The 11,961-nt window shown below is 32.0% G+C and overlaps 1 long non-coding RNA gene across 1 annotated transcript; it reads left to right on the plus strand.

Annotated features, from left to right (window-relative positions):
- Positions 1-7,311: 7,311 nt before the first annotated feature.
- Positions 7,312-11,240, plus strand: LOC132641452 (uncharacterized). Its single transcript, XR_009582858.1, has 3 exons — positions 7,312-7,667; positions 9,469-9,585; positions 10,862-11,240. It is a non-coding gene; the product is annotated as an uncharacterized LOC132641452 (long non-coding RNA).
- Positions 11,241-11,961: the final 721 nt, after the last annotated feature.

The following is an 11,961-nucleotide window of genomic DNA, read 5'->3' on the forward strand; positions in this document are numbered from 1 at the left end:
AAATGAAAAAGAAAAAGGTTTTCATTAACAATAAACGAGAAAATGATCAAAAATTTTTTTTTTCGTAAGAAGTAGTTTTGGTCAATTAATTTAAAAAATATTTTTGAACAACAATTAGTGTTTGATCAAGCTTTTAAATAGTGCTTTTAAGAGTATTTTTTTCAAAAGCGCTTTTGAGAAAATACTATTTTTTTTTAGCTTCAGAACTGCTTCTGCTACTCCCAAAATTACTTATTTTCTACCAAAAGCTTGGTCAAACGCCTCATTTTTCAAAAATAAGCACTTTTTGGAAAAGAAAAAATACTTTTGGAAAAAAATAAACTTGGCCAAACAGGCTATAATTCGGTTATGACTTATGATATATACGAAAGACTAAAATGACCACTTTTTATACATGAAGGACCATTTCCATTACTTAATATATACAAAACTATTAAAAAATCTGGAAAATAATTTTTAAAAATCAATTTTTTAGATTTTTTTAAATTAATTCAGATTTTCAAAAAAAAAATTATGACACTTTTTTTAAAAGAAAATACTTTACAGTTTTCCAAATTTAAAATAAATCATTTTTCAGATTTCTTAACTAAAATATCCAATTTTCGAGAATATATTTTAAAAAAACGGGTTTTATTAAAACAAAAAAGTTTCAGATTTTTAATAAAAGTCATTTTTTTCAGATTTGTTTTAAAAAAATTAATTTTCTAGATTTTTTTTAAAAAAATTGTCACATATGCACCACATAGAATAAGTTAAATGTTATGTGGCGTCCATATCACCCAATTCCAATGACTAAACTTGCTTATGTGGGAATATATTAGAAATGAGAGGTATATTTGGCTTCAACTTATAACGGGAGGAGTCCTTTTGACTATTTTGACTAACAGAGGGTAAAATTAGCAAATAAACTAAAGTAGAGGGGTATCTTTATTCTACGCAAATGCCTGGAATGACACTTGGAACATGGATTTCTAATGCAAAGGTCCATGCTTTTAACCATTTGGAAATAGAACTAAAAGCTCCCGTATAAGGTCTTTGATCAAATTGTTGAACTTCAAACATTCCTTTGGAAATGAAATCCACAGAGGTGATTATATTCTCAATACTAACTTCACCTTATATTACAATGCAGATATTGGATGAAGAAATTGAAAAATAGGCTGATCCGCCACTGTTTTAGACAAGGAAACTAGGTAAACGCATGTTTTGGCGAACAAGGAGCACAAGTGGAGAAGAAATAGCCAAAGCAAGTGTATGTGTATATATATATACTAGTAAATTTGTAGCGCGGTCGTAAGAATATAAATCAAGTTATAAAAATATTACATGCTAATAATTAATTTAGAAATTTTCTCTTTTTTTTTATGAGAAAAACAAAATATTTTTAAAAGTAATATCTTTGGGTTAATAATAAAATTTATTTATTAGAGAAAATATGTATTTGCAATATATGAAGTTTATCTAATTTTTATTTAATAAAGAAAGATTTAAAGAGTATTAAAACATACAAAACTCAAATTTAAACAAAAAATTACATTAAACTTTTGATTTGTCGTCCCTAACTTTAAGACGATATGATCTCTTTGATTGTTGTTGTTTTTTTGGTGGGGGAAGGGGTACAATCAGACCATCCATCTCAAAGATGATATGTGACTTTTCAAGAGTTTCTTCTTTTCTCTGTGTTCACTTTCCAATATCCTCTCTTTAATGTTAAGAGTTCCTTCAAATGATCAAAATTGTAGAATGAGCAGAAAATGATATTCGTGTCCTCCTTAAATAAGTTCACCAAGGTTCTGCATTCCTAAATAAATTCTCAAAAAGTGAAGACCTGAAAATGTGATAAAATAAATGAGTACTTAGGAAACAGTTATAGAAGAACATGATAATTAAAAGAATTGAAGAATTGCCTAAACTCCACCTAATTAGATGGTCATAAATAGGCGAAATAATCAACAAACACAATGAAGACAAGGTTAAATACTCTTGCCAAATGACAATTATTAGAATGGTAGTGGATATATGTAATAAGTGAATAACTAAGAGAAAAAGTAGTGGATATTTAAACCGTAGAAAACTGCATAAATGACAGAACTAAGAGAGTGACTTTTGGTTTTTCTAAAACAAAATAAATATCACATTAATTTAAAATGAGGAAAAAAAAATACAAAAGATGAACAATATTCTTCTAGATCAGAGAGGCATATCACCTCTTCAAAATAGATTAAAATTTGGGAAAATAACTCTATGTCTATTTGGAGAAAATGACCCATACTTTTTATATTACCCGAAATGGCCTTTTTATACATTATTAAACATTTTTATACAAGGTTTATACATTACAATAAGTGTATAATGTTGTATATCGTGTGTATAAACACAGTTGCAAAAAAAAAAATGGCTATGTGAATGTAATATTTTGTCCTGGATTGTATATTATTGAAATAAGCCCTTAAAATTTCAAGTTTTTCATCTTATTACTGATATACCTAGTTTTATAACTCTGGAATTGTTCAAAAAAAAAAAAAGTTTTTTATTAATAGTTTTTACACTTCTAAAGATGTTTGGTTTTTGTATAGTATTCGTGTGTGCATTTAAATTTAATATGTGAGTATTGATAGGAACATTTAAACTTCTCCTTTTGTATATAAACAACAATAATAACATAATAACAAAGAAAGAAAAGAAAAAAAAGTAGGTAAAATCAAATTCATCAGTCCCAAATTCATAAAATCAAACTGTATAAATCTCTAACTTTCCCCTTTCTTTTCACGCGTCATCTCATCCTTACCTTGTTCCCCTCCCTTTCTTACTCCCTGCCTGTTCATTTTTCAAAAAAGAAAAAGAAAAACAAACTTTTCTTTTCTTTCTTCTTCTTCAGTAACTACCCAATAACCTAAAAGACTCATGGCAATAATAAAGGTATGTAACAGAAGAGACTCAAAGAATTATTGGGCAGAATTTTTAAAACAATTTATACTGAAAATAAGAGAAAAAAGAGGGAAAATAAGAAATAGGACATTACCTCACCTCACAATAGATAATCATAAGGGGCGAATATTAATTACAAAATGGCCAACTCCAAGTGCAGGTTTTTGTAGGAAATTTGGTGAGAGCTTGTGTACTTTACCATAAAAAAACTCTTGTATTTTGGTGAAAGGTCAAGAGGGTTGCATGCATGTATATAGCTTGAGTATTTCTTCATTACAATTGCTTGTGATAGTGCAGAGGTTGTTATAGAATTCTACTCAAGTTTCTTGTTGGCTGATGACCCATTCCCCAATCTTGAAATCCTACAACCATCACAGAGTTTTAACTGAAAAAGTAAGATTATTAAGGAAAAATAAGAAAAACAGATCATTGATACACTGCCTGTCTCAGTGGAAAAATGCTTTAAAACCAGTCTACGCGAAAACTTTTGAAGCCTTTATTCACGTGAGCAAGAATGCAGGATGACCCTTTGTTATGCCTCCTCATCATCTTCCATTTACTACAACTCTTAATTGCCTACATAACTTTTAATTTTCCTTCTCTGTTACAAGCATAACGAAAAGAAGAGGAAGAGATTTAAGTGGTGCAATTAATATAATTAATTGAGTAATGTTTTGATTTTTAATATAGCACATTAATTTTTAAATGAGGGAAAAATTCAAACAAAGAAGAAAAAAAGATAAATGCCAATGAAGGTCATAAAGAGTTGTCACATAGAATTATCTGTGCCTAGCTTTATATTATATATAGTATAGATATAGATTAAAGTTAGTCAAAAGAAGAGTGATGTGACATCTCTTAGAGACTAGAAAATATGATTATCTAATTTCTCAGTTTTTTGGAGTGTTTTCTAGCATTTTAATAGAATAATTTATCACTATTAAATTAAAGGAATAGATTTAAATTATTATTAAATATGAAAGAATTAAAGTCTAACAATTATTACTGATCTTAACGCTTCGTAAGAAGAAAGCACCCAATTTATTACTCCTCGTTACTTATAACCAATGCACTGATTCATAACTGAATCTGTTCGTATTCTCCATTAATGCCTAAACACTCTTATTTAGAAGATTCCTTCATGTGAATTTTTTACCTTTGTAGCATAGGTAAGGGAGAAAATGAAGTAAAGCTTATCATGATTTTTTTTTCGCACTCATCCAACCATGGTTGGAGAAGCTGCAAAGAACCCCTGCTAGGGATATTTTTTCCAAAGATGTGTTTGATCTAAATCTAATGCAGCACAATACATCGCTAAAAGTATAATCAGCAAACAGATACAATGTTATTTTTGTCTTGCTCTGTTGATTTAGGTATCTTCATTTCAAATCGAATCATTATGTATAATAATCCTATTATGTTAGGGCATATTAGCTTGTAGTATGTGGTATTCTCTCTGTTTAATTTATATGTCTTAGTTACTATTTGAAGAGTCAAATGCTATTTTTTTTATCATATTTTTTCAAATATTTTGATTTGTTAATTATTGTGATCTATAGTAGTAATTTTTATATAGTTTCTAATTAATATGTAAATGAGCGAGAGAGAGAGAGCGAGAGAGTTTAGACTGAATCCAAGTTTCTTTAATCTCTATTTATTTATGTTCAAAAAATTGGCAGGGTTAATTATGTCAAGAAATCAGTTCCAAGGAACGCTCATTCCAGACAATAAAGTTTCCAACTTCTACAAAGTATCAAGACCAACAAAACCAGAATGACAATTCAGGTAGATGTAAATGAGATATTGCACGTAAACAGAGAACAAATTGGTAAAAAGCCAAATTTAATAACTAACAATTCAAGCGACAAGCAGTGTCGCAGTGACTATCAGAAAGGATGAAGAAGGAAGCAGAGGAAGACATAAAAGTACAGATGAAATGCCTATTAATAGAAAATTGCATATTTTAGTTCTCATAGAGCGTGTATTCTCTCAGGATGCTGGAAATTCATAAATACTACTATAATTTTCAATAACTAATAGAATTATTTATGAACAACATTTAAATAGGAAGGGACGTTACATAATTTCTTTCCATCCAACAAAAAGGAGTGTTCATTAATGTTTTATTTTTTCCTTAGGTATTTTTATCCTTGGATATTTGATTTATAATTTTAGTCTGTATTTTCTCTCAATTTGCCGGGACTGAAATATAGGTATTGGTATACCCGTTCCTATACTCGTTCCCATTTCTGCCTCTCTCCTCTCTCCCCCTCTCTCTCTAACCCTAGAAATGTTAATCGGTTCCTCTTCTAACCTTGAAGTTGAAAGGCAGAATTGGATATCTTCCCAAAATTGGGATTTCATCCCTTTTCATCTTTGCCCAAGAAACTGAACCACCAAACGAGCCCTAAGGCTTTTCAGCCACGTTCATGTTAACAGAATCACAGGAATCCAATAATGATTCGAGTAATTCAATAGCTAGAACAGGAATTCAATGGAAGAATTCGAGTGAATAGCTCAATTTGATGGAAAAGATAGAAATGAGAGAGAAAGTAGAGTTCCTGTATTAAGAATCAAAGTAATATCAAGGAATGATTACAATTGTGGAATCTTGAACTACTTATAGCTAATTCTACAAAACAGCTCATAACCAACTCTAACCAACTTTCCCGCCAATGAACTATTAGAAATATTTCTAACTAACTCAACTAATTAATGGACTAACTAATTGCTAATGCGGACAGTAAACCTCTGAACTGTTTCTACAACTTCTAATATCATGTATCAGTACTTCCTTCCTCAAAAGATCCTTGTCCTCAAGGATCAAAACCAGGAAATGTGGTCTGCAACATAGTAGTATACTCCCAAGTGGCAACATCCTGAAAAATCTTCCCATTTGATCAAGACTTGTGCCACTGCTTTGTTACCTCTCTTGACAATCCTGCTTTGTGATGCCTTGCATTCACAGCCTTGAGATGACCTCTTTCATGGAAGACCCACTTGCTAATTTCAGTTAAAAACTGCTCATTTCCATATTTCTCATGGTTGATTGCGCTTCTAGTCTTTTTCAGCCCAGATCTGAAGTACCGATTGCCTGCCACATTAAGTGATCCATCAAAGTAAAATCCATTTTCACCATATTCATATCTCTGTCCCAAGCTATTGATGCCTTCAAATAGTCGTCCATTCTGCCTAGAAGATGCAGTTCCTTCAACTGTCGGAATCGTCCTTCTAAGTGAAGGAGCAAAATACCGAAATAAGTGAAACAACTGATTGCATTTTTTGTTCTCAACCCACACTTTAGCTCCTTGCTCTGCAATTAGTTTTGGTATTTCTTCTCCGTGATCTTGGAAAGCTAATTGCAGAGCAAGGAGCTAAAGTGTGGGTTGAGAACAAAAAATGCAATCAGTTGTTTCACTTATTTCGGTATTTTGCTCCTTCACTTAGAAGGACGATTCCGACAGTTGAAGGAACTGCATCTTCTAGGCAGAATGGACGACCATTTGAAGGCATCAATAGCTTGGGATAGAGATATGAATATGGTGAAAATGGATTTTACTTTGATGGATCACTTAATGTGGCAGGCAATCGGTACTTCAGATCTGGGCTGAAAAAGACTAGAAGCGCAATCAACCATGAGAAATATGGAAATGAGCAGTTTTTAACTGAAATTAGCAAGTGGGTCTTCCATGAAAGAGGTCATCTCAAGGCTGTGAATGCAAGGCATCACAAAGCAGGATTGTCAAGAGAGGTAACAAAGCAGTGGCACAAGTCTTGATCAAATGGGAAGATTTTTCAGGATGTTGCCACTTGGGAGTATACTACTGTGTTGCAGACCACATTTCCTGGTTTTGATCCTTGAGGACAAGGATCTTTTGAGGAAGGAAGTACTGATACATGATATTAGAAGTTGTAGAAACAGTTCAGAGGTTTACTGTCCGCATTAGCAATTAGTTAGTCCATTAATTAGTTGAGTTAGTTAGAAATATTTCTAATAGTTCATTGGCGGGAAAGTTGGTTAGAGTTGGTTATGAGCTGTTTTGTAGAATTAGCTATAAGTAGTTCAAGATTCCACAATTGTAATCATTCCTTGATATTACTTTGATTCTTAATACAGGAACTCTACTTTCTCTCTCATTTCTATCTTTTCCATCAAATTGAGCTATTCACTCGAATTCTTCCATTGAATTCCTGTTCTAGCTATTGAATTACTCGAATCATTATTGGATTCCTGTGATTCTGTTAACAGTTCACCGCAAAATTACAACGGTTCTGGCTAAAATTAGCAAAGCTTCAGCGATATTTTGGTTCCTGCTCCAGGTCTTGCTTGCCCATTTTGGGTAATAGCATTGATGATTCTCGTCCAGCTTGCAAACGGTAACTTTTTCTTTTCAATTTCGTTTTGGTTTTCTTTTGCTTGATTTCTCAAGGAAGATTCGGATTTCAAAAGCTTTTAAACAATTTTCGGACTCAAAAAGTGTCCCACATTGATTCCAAGCATAGGAGACCTAGCTTTTGGGGTTTCTATAAATAGATCCCCATTTCTTCATTATCAAACAAGTTTGGTATACCCCAAGTTCTGATCTTTTCAAATTATTTGGCTTTAAACAAGAAATTTCTCTTGCGAGTCGAGTACTTGAATTATTGGAACAAGTTAAAAATAATTTTTTCGAGTTTGAAGTTAATCGTGGTGTGGTTCGAAGGTGATCGAATAACTCCCGTCGCTGCTTGGCAAAAGGGTAATTTTCTTTCTCGTCTTAAGTTTTATTTATTTTGAATTTTCTGTAATAGATTAATTTGGTTTTAATGTTAAGTTGATGATTTGTAATGTAAATTTCCTCCTTGTCTTAACGTTCTTTTATCGCTTTAGTTATGTTAGTTTAAATTTACGTGGAGTGTTTGGTTTTAATCTTATTGGAGTAAGTAATTAGTGTACTTTTCCCTCATATGTTAAGTATGCTTGCTGAGTATTTGTTTCAGTTTGAGCTAGATTAGTTTAAGATTATGTAACATTAATTAGACTAAGGATGAGGATTAAGGTATGTGTTTAAAGTTGTACACTGTACACTGGTTTGGTATACTTGTTAGTATGACTTTGCTCTAGTTTTTGGTAAGTGTTTTTTTTTTTTTTGGGTCGATGTTGATATAGGAACTTAGCTATGAATTAGGTGTTTTAAGTTCGAAGTGTTTTGTTTAAGCACAACTAAATCACAACCATGTCCAACTTCAGTTGTCCCTTTTCTGAAACTAAATCAGTGAGTAGTCTTAGAGAATAAGAGTTCTTTCTGTTCAGCAACATTCAAACTATTTTTTGATTTAAATATCTGATTTCTTTTTGTGTGGTATTTTTACCATCAATTGAAGTAATTAAAACGCAGGGAAGTTATTGTAACGGAGAAATCCATCTACTAGTTGATTAAAATTTAATTTTGCTATCCAGAGTTTGAGAGTAGGCAGTTCATATTCCTGTTCTTCCCTAAGTTTTTTTTATAAGGGTAATGATCTTGGTTTCCAGAATCAAAATTTATTCTCTCTTTAAAAACACACTTAGCCTTTTATTTCCAAATTTCTCATATGTTAAAGCATGTCTTGATGAATCGGAGAAGCAAAAATAATTAATGGTATTTGCCATAAGGCTATCATCTTCCCTCAATACTTTGGTTTGTTCAAATGGTTGAAGTTGTTTTAACTTAATTATTTTCCTGAAAAGAATTAGTTATTGCATTTCTTAAAAGCGATCAGCAGAAGTGTTTGAAGATCTCTTTCTTTTTTGTGAAAAATGTTAAGATAACCAAATGCCAAACTTCTAAACTATTTTTTCCTATTTTAACTCATCCTGGATTTCTAAATATCATAAGAATAGCCGACTCTGTCCATGTTCACTGTTAAGGTTCCTGCCCGAATAGTTTAAGTTCCCTATTTTTTCAGTTATGATTCAGTGAAATGTAATATCCTCTTCCTCTAGTTAATCAATGAAGCATGCTTTTATTTTTACTTTTGGGACAGTGATCATCCTATCATTCTTTAGCTTTAATTTTGAAAAAGAAAAGAATAATTTGTATTCCTCTTTGCCATGTTTCAGTTAGTGTTTGTTGTGCTAGTTGATTTCTTATGGTGTAGTTTTAAGTACATTTGTGTGGGATTAGCTTTGAGCAACGTTTGATAAGTGCAAGGCTACACAAGTTCTGGTATTTCATTGCTTGAGTTGTTGCACAATTGGTGATATTTTCAAGTCTCACTTTTTTTACTTCCTAAGTATTTTGGCATTTGTTTTTAGAACAAAATTTCTCTTTTAGACTTAGTAACCTGAAGCATGAATTGGTTTAGTTCACCATGTAGTTCTTTTCCAAACTTTAACAAGCCGATTTGTAGGATTACTTCAGATATTTCCTATTTTTTGAATTTTAAAAAATCTTCCTCATGGAAGAAGTGAGTTTTCTCAAGTTCTAACGTACTAGAATAATAGTTGAAGGAATAACTTAATAATTTCCTAAAGGTTGTACTGTCAAATAGCTTCTTAATTTTCGGAATAATTTTCAGGTACGCAGGCTAAGAATACAACAAAGGTTAAAGAACTCGAACACAAGAGTTGAGACTCGTGAAGATGAATATGAGATGCCAGATATCCCTTCAACAATATCGTTTCTTCCTAACATGGTAACTTGCTGACTGCTCTAGTTACAACTGAATTATACTAGGTCTTTAGTATGTTTTGGTCCTTTTGGAGGGTATATATCTTTTGTCATTATTTGTGAAAAAACACATTTTATTCAGATATATTTGTGATAAATTCATTACTAATTAAAGATGTCTTGCTTGGGAAATTGGCTCATATCAACAGAACTAGTATAATTTGTCGTTGGAATTGAAGATTATTAAACAAATATGTTGCGCGTGTCCTCAGATCAGTAATGATGTGAAAAACCATGTACCATAAATTTATGTTTGATGCTTGTAGGACTTGGCATAAACTGATTATGAATATAATATATCTAAATTCGCTGTTTTAGCTAATCCGCTGGTTGTACTAGTGATTCTGGAATTAGGTGTTCTTTTATTCTTCCAATGATCTCTGTTTGATGGCATCGATTAGCTTTATCAGAAATCATTATCTAGTTTTGAGTACTAGTAATCGAATCCTGCAATTGTTAAGTAATCTGCTTGTTTGACTAGTTGTAATTCTAACTAACTAGTGCTTTAATTGTTTTATTACTTGCTAATTAAGACTGAGCATCTAGTGATTATTTTTACTTACTATATGCTTAGTCCTTCTAAAAATTTAGAGTGATATATCTAGTTTATAATAATCAGTCGAGTAGCACGACGAAGTAGTTAATGTGTTATTGATAGTCATTGGGTTAAGCTTATGGGTATAACTATTACATTGTTAGAACCTTTGAATAATAGTAAAAAATAATTATATACTTTTAAGAATTCCTTAATTATCACTTGCTTGCTTTGTCTAAATCTACCTATTATGTGGTACTGGAGGATAAGCTAATTTAAAATACTTAGTACTTTATCTGCCTTGGGGCAATATTTAGGTAGAAAGTTAGTTCAATACATTAGTATAACTAACTACGTAGTTAAATTTTTAAATAGTCTTGAGCCCGAGTCAATGTTTGGTAAAGTTCCAGATTTTAGGTGGATCTTTTCAAGAAATGTAAGGATGCTAAGCTCAACCCAGTTTTATGTAGCCTCTGTCTTTCACCTAAATTATATCTTATAGTCCTGCATCAACCTAGGCCTAAGATAAGTAGTCTCAAGCATTGATCTTTATATATTTTCAAGGATAAGCAACTTATACACTAGCCTCATCTTTTTTGGCATAGTCCAGGCAAAGTATTGTTTCCGGTCGTTATTGATTTTTAGCGACTGGATTTGGACTTTTAATGACTGGATTTCCGCTCGCTAAAGGCTATTTTTCTTGTAGTGTTTGGTAGGTTGGGAAAAGTCAGAAAATGAGGTTGCAGTTCTAAAGCAGCAACTTGAGGCAGCTGAGCAGCAGAACTTGACTTTGGATGTTCGCGTCAACCATCTTGATGTTTGCGAGGGGTGAAGTAGTCTAATGTTGTAGACTAACTTAATATAGACTAGTTTAATGTTTTGTGGATGTTTACAAATGTTGAAGTAGTTTAATGTTGTTTTGATGTTTGCAAAGGTTGAAGTAGCTTAAGTCTCTTGTGAATGTTTGATTGATGTTTTTATTCAACTTTGAAGTAGTTTCAAATTGAATTTGATGTATTGGTGGTTGTAGTATATGTGTTGTAATAGTAGTTTAATGTTTTATGTATTTATAGTAGTTTGGTGTATTGTTGGCAGCTATTTGAGCTGGTTTTAGTTGAAAGTAAAATTATTTTCATCTTGACAGGGAGCAGCTGGAAAAACAGCTAGGTGCTGTCATTTTTCTTGCAGGGTACCGACCTCATGAGGTCGGTTTTGGGGCCAGACACAGAAAATACCGACCTCATGAGGTCGGTTTTTTGCAAAAATTTTCAGGGAATTGCAAATTACCGACCTCATGAAGTCGGTTTTCTACAAAATATTTTCAGAAATTGCAAATTACCGACCTCATGAGGTCGGTTTTTTGCAAATTTTTTCAGGGAATTGCAAATTACCGACCTCATGAGGTCGGTATTTCATATAATTAATATCCGACTAAAAAAATATTACCGACCTCATGAGGTCGGTTTTTTGCGACCTCATGAGGTCGGTAATATTTCCGACCCACTCTTTTCCGACCTAATTTTGAGGTCGGTTTTGAGGTCGGTTTTTGCTCAAAACTGACCTCATGAGGTCGGAAATGGCTTTTTTTTCAGGTCGGAAAATACAGTTTTTTTAGTAGTGTATATCACTTATATTTTATATATTTGTCTTTATTAATATTATAAAATATAAAATTTTATAACTAAATTTATAAAAGGAAATGTCTCACCGTGTGAAGTGCGGATTTGTTAACTAGTTTTTGTATAATCCTCATCTTTTGTTATGTACAAGTACTTGAAGAAGATATGGAAGAGCAGTATATTACCA

This window comes from Lycium barbarum, chromosome 5 (assembly GCF_019175385.1).
Source record: "Lycium barbarum isolate Lr01 chromosome 5, ASM1917538v2, whole genome shotgun sequence".
NCBI lineage: Eukaryota > Viridiplantae > Streptophyta > Magnoliopsida > Solanales > Solanaceae > Lycium > Lycium barbarum.